This window comes from Myotis yumanensis, unplaced genomic scaffold, assembly GCF_028538775.1.
Source record: "Myotis yumanensis isolate MYYU_CA2020_CCGP unplaced genomic scaffold, mMyoYum1.0.hap1 SCAF_7, whole genome shotgun sequence".
NCBI lineage: Eukaryota > Metazoa > Chordata > Mammalia > Chiroptera > Vespertilionidae > Myotis > Myotis yumanensis.
The window spans coordinates 5,465,987-5,471,345 of record NW_027223758.1 but is presented as its reverse complement, the minus strand read 5'-3'; the positions used below and the strand labels follow the sequence as shown (position 1 = coordinate 5,471,345).

At 36.4% G+C, this 5,359-nt stretch overlaps 1 pseudogene; it reads left to right on the top strand.

Moving 5' to 3' along the window:
* The first annotated feature begins 3,966 nt into the window (after nt 1–3,966).
* On the top strand, nt 3,967–4,402 carry LOC139014402 (ubiquitin-conjugating enzyme E2 variant 2 pseudogene; annotated as a pseudogene).
* The last annotated feature ends 957 nt before the right edge of the window (nt 4,403–5,359 follow it).

Genomic DNA, 5,359 nt, shown 5'->3' with positions numbered 1-5,359 from the left:
GGGAAGAGATCAGACAATAATCGTGCACCTATGGATGAGGACACTGGGTTGGGGAGTGAGGGTGGAGGGTGGGGTGGGAACTGGGTGGAGGGGAGTTATGGTGGGAAAAAAGAGGAACCAATGTAATAATCTGAACAATAAATATTTAATTTAAAAAAAAGGAAAGAAAACATTACAAAAAAAAAAAAAAGAACACCATCAGTCACCTGGCTACAGTTGACATGTATAGACTATATCACCCAACGACAGAGGAATACACATTCTTCCCAAGCTCACATGAAACACTAATATAGGCCACTTTCAGGATCATAAAACACATCTTCACAAGGTTAAAAGAATAAAAACCATACATTGTCTTCTCTCAGAACCCAATGGAATTATACTAGAAATAAAAAACAAAAACAAAAACAGAAAGATAATGGGGAAATCCCAAATAGAGATTAAACAACGCACATTAAAAAATTTTTTTCGCCCTGGTGCTCAGTGGTTAGAGTGTCAGCCTAAATATCAAAGGGTCATGGATTGGATTTCTGGTCAAGGGCATGTACCTGAGTTGTGGGTTCCCTCCCGGACCCCAGTCAGGGTATGTGCGGGAGGCAACCATTTATGTGTCTCTCTCACATCGATGTTTCTCTCTCTAGCTTTCTCTCCCCTCGCCCACCACGCCATCTCTCCCTTCCACTCTCTCTGAAAAGCAATAGAAAAAATATCCTCAGGTGATGATTAACAATAACAACAAATTATTGATTGATTTTGAGAGGGAGAGAAGAGAAACATTGATTTGTTATTCCACTTATTTATGCATTCATCAGTTGATTGTTATATGTGCCTTGCCTGGGGATTAAACCCACAAGCTTGGCATATTTGGCTGATGTTCTAACCAACTGAGCCACCTGGCCAGGGCCTAAACAACACACTTCTAAATGGCACATAGGTCTAAGAAGAAATTGCAAGAAAAATTTATAATATTTTGAATACATGAAAATGAAAACAACTTATCAAAATTTCTGGGATGCGGCAAAAGCAGAGCTCAGTGGGAAATTTACAGCACTGAATGCATATATTAAAAAGAAAGATCTAAAATCCATCATTTTAGCTTCCACATTAGAGAAAAAGAAAAGGAAATTAAAGTAACAAAGAAAATAATAAAAATGTGAGTAGAGCCCTGACTGGTTTGGCTCAGTGGATAGAGCATAGGCCTGTGGACTGAGGGGTCCTGGGTTCGATTCCGGTCAAGGGCACATGCCCAGGTTGTGGGCTCCATCCCCATGGGGGGGGGGGGGGCGTGCAGAAGGCAGCCGATAAATGATTCTCATCATTGATGTTTCTATCTCTCTTTCCCTCTCCCTTCCACTCTGAAATCAATAAAAATATATAAAAATAAATTAAAATTAAAATACTTTTTAAATGTGAGTAGACATCAGTAAAAATGAGAATAGGAAGTCATTAGAGAAAATCATGAAACCAATGCTGATTCTTTGAAAAGATTGATAAAATTGATAAGCTTTTAGCCAGGCTGACTAAGAAAAAGAGAGGACACAAGTTACTAATACCAGAAATGAAAGAGGGGCCATCACTACAGACCTTATGGACACTAAAGGGATAATAAAGGCATAGTATGAACTCTATGCCTAGACATTTGATAACCTACATGAAATGGGTCAATTCCCTGAAAGATATAATCTACCAAAACACACACAAAAAGAAGTAGACTATCTAAATAGATCTATATATAGGGTTGGGCAAAAGTAGGTTTATAGTTGTGAGTACATGAAACACAGAGTTTATTCTTGTATTATTGTTTATTAGTTATTGTATTCCCATATGAACAACTATAAAGCTACTTTTGCCCACACTATATCAATAATTTTTTAATCATTACTGAGTCAATAATTAACAACTCTCCAAATCAGAAAACAGCCTGAGATAGGTTCACTGGCAAATCCTACTAAACCTTTAAGAAATAAATTATACTAATTCTCTACAGTCCATTTCAGAGGACAGAAGCAGAGGAAATACTTCCAAATTCATTCTACAATGCCAACATTACTCTAATAGCAAAATCAAAAACACTACAAAAAACTACAGACCAATGTATCTCTCATGAACACAGATGCAAAAATCTTCAACAAAATATTAGCACATTGAACCCAATGATGTATAAAAAGAATTATACACCATGTCCCAGTGGGATTTATCCCAGGTATGCAAGAGAGGCTGGCTCATCATTTAAAAATCAATTAAAGTGATCCATCGCCTCAGTAGGCTAAAAATGGAAATAAATCACACTATCATATCAATAGATGCAGAAAGGTATTTGCCCAAATCCAACACCCATGCATGATAAAAATCTTAGTAAACTAGGAATAGAGGGGAACTTCCTTGACTTACAGAGAATATCTACAGCACTGGCTAGAGAGGCTCAGTTGGTTGGAGCATCATCCCGTGCACTGAAAGTCTGCCGGTTCGATTCTGGGTCAGGGCACATACCTAGGTTGTGGGTTTGATATCTGGTGTGGGTGTGTATGGGAGGCAACTGATAGGTATTTCTCATCCTCTCTCTCTCTCTCTCTCTCTCTCTCATCAAAACAAATCCTTCAGGTGAGGATTAAAAAAAAAAGAAAATCTACAAAAACCCCACAGTTGACATCAGACATAATAGTGAGAAACTCAAAGCTTTCCACTAAGATCAGGTGCTCAAGAAGGATGTCCCCTCTCACCACTGCTTTTCCACATTGTCTTTGTTTGCAGATGACAAGATCATTTATGTAGAAAATCCAAAGAATTGACCAAAAAAACCCCCAAAAGTTCTAGAGCTAAAAAGTGGTTATAGCATGTTTACAAGCTACAATTTTAAAATATAAAAGTAGCCCTAGCCGGTTTGGCTCAGTGGAAAGAGCATTAACCCGAGGATTGAAGGGTCAAGGGTTTGATTCCGGTCAAGGGCTCATACCTAGGTTGCAGACTGGATCCCCAGCCCTAGGTCAGAGTGTGTGTGGGAGGCAACCAATTGATGTCTCTCTCTCACATCAATGTCTCTCTCTCTGTCTCTCCCCCGCCCTTCCACTATCTCTAAAATTCAATGGGAAAAATATCCTCGGGTGAAGATTAAAAAAAAAAAGAAGAAGTAAATTGCTCTTCTGTATTCCAGCAATGACAAATGGGATCAGATTTTTAAAAACACACAATACCATTCACAATAGTACCTGAACAATGAAATAGGTATAAATCTAACCAAATATATAGAAGATCTATTTGAGGGAACAACACAACTCTGGTGATTGAAATCAAAGAAGAACTAAATAAATGGAGAGAGAATTCATATTCATGAATAGGAAGACTCAATATCTTCAGTTTGTTAGTTCCCTCCAAATCAATCTACAGATTTATTGCAATCCCAATCAAAGCCTCCACAATTATCTTGTAGATATCAACAAACCAAATCTAACATTTATACAGAGAGGTAAAAGACCCAGAATAGCCAACACAATATTGAAGGAGAAGAATAAAGTTGGAGGACTTATGCTATGCTGCTTCAAGACTTACTATAAGCCTACAGTAATCAAGATAGGGTGGCATTGGCAAAGGCACACTACTAGATCCAAGGAACAATGTAGAAAGCTCAGAAATAGGCCCACATGCATATAGTCAACTAATCTTTGACAAGAAGCAAAGGCAATACAATGGAGACAACACAGCCTGTTCAACAAATGGTGCTGGAACACCTGGACATCCACATGAAGAAAAATGAATCTAATACAGACCTTACATCCTTCACAAAAATGAACTCAAAATGGATCATATACCTCAACATAACACAAAACTATAAAACTCCTAGGAGACGACATAGGAGAAAACCAAGATGACCTTGGAAATGTCCTTTTAGAAAAATATTGATCCATAAGAGAAATAATAGATAAGCTGGATTTCATTAAAATTAAAATTTTCGGCATCTGAGTGCAGAAGATGGCAGTATCCACAGGAGTTAAAGTTGCTTGTAATTTTTGCTTGTTGGAAGAACTTGAAGAAAGACAAAAAGGAGTAGGCGATGGTACAGTTAGTTGAGGCTTTGAAGATGATGAAGATACGACACTTACAAGGTGGACAGGCATGATTATTGGGCCTCTAAGGCTAAATTATGAAAACAGAATATATAGCCTGACAGTAGAATTTGGTGGACCTAAATACCCAGAAGCTCCTCCATCAGATTTGTAATCAAAATTAACATGCATGGAATAAATAATTCCAGTGGAACGGTAGGTGCACAGAGCATACCAGTATTAGCAAAATGGCAAAATTCATATAGCGTTCAAGTTGTACTTAAGAACTAAGACTTCTAATGATGTCCAAAGGAAATATGAAGCTTCCACAGCCACCAGGAGGACAAACATACAACAATTAATTTTAGTGAATCTCAAACTTGTCTTAAATCAACAATCTTCTACTCATGTTAATGTCTTGATTAAATATCACAATGCAAAAAACCCACACATTAAGTGAAAGAATGACAGCTGGTAAACATTACCTGGACATTTGTAAGAATATATTGAATATATGTATACACATTATGTTTTCAGGTAACAGGAAAAAATATGCAGCATAATTTTTTTTAAGGCACTGTCATTTAAACATAAACCTGGAATATTCAAAATAGAATTCAGGTTTACAAGACGAAAGTATGGTGATTTTTACTAAAAAGTAAAAATCTCAAGAAGGAAAAAGAGAAATAGCAGGCTTTCTCCTTGCTTAGTGAAAGAGCTTCCATTTACATTGTCTAAACTAGCAGGTACAATGAATATTGTCTCAAATTGTTTTAATGTTTGAAGTGGTGTGAGTGCTGACTACCAATAATATAAAAAATATGTTCAGGATTGTTTTGATACCTGTATTTACAATAAAAAAGGTCATGGGAAGGTCAATGAATTTCTGTTAAAAGCTGTGTTTCTCTGTGTTACATGTAAGAGACACGTAAATATTTGTTTACAGTAATTGTTTGACAAACCATGCATTTAAGTTTAAGTGAAATCAGCAAAAAGGAAATAGGTGAATGGATATGTAATTTTTGAGATTAAAGTTAGTCTTAAAATGTAAATAAAATGTGGGTCCTGTTCTCAGAAACTATGCCATTTCTATTATATTGATGTGTATATGGAAAGTGCCTTGCTGAGGTAGCAAAGATTGGAATTGTAGCTTTTCATCCATACAAACTTTTTATTGTTTATCATGTTTTGTATACTTCTTGTGAATTGGAATTTTCAGAGTATTTTAGAGAACAAATTACTTGATTAGTTTAATTTCTTCTTTGGAGAAGGAGGAATCCCAAGTATTATATTTTGACTTTGATTTCACCAGAAATATA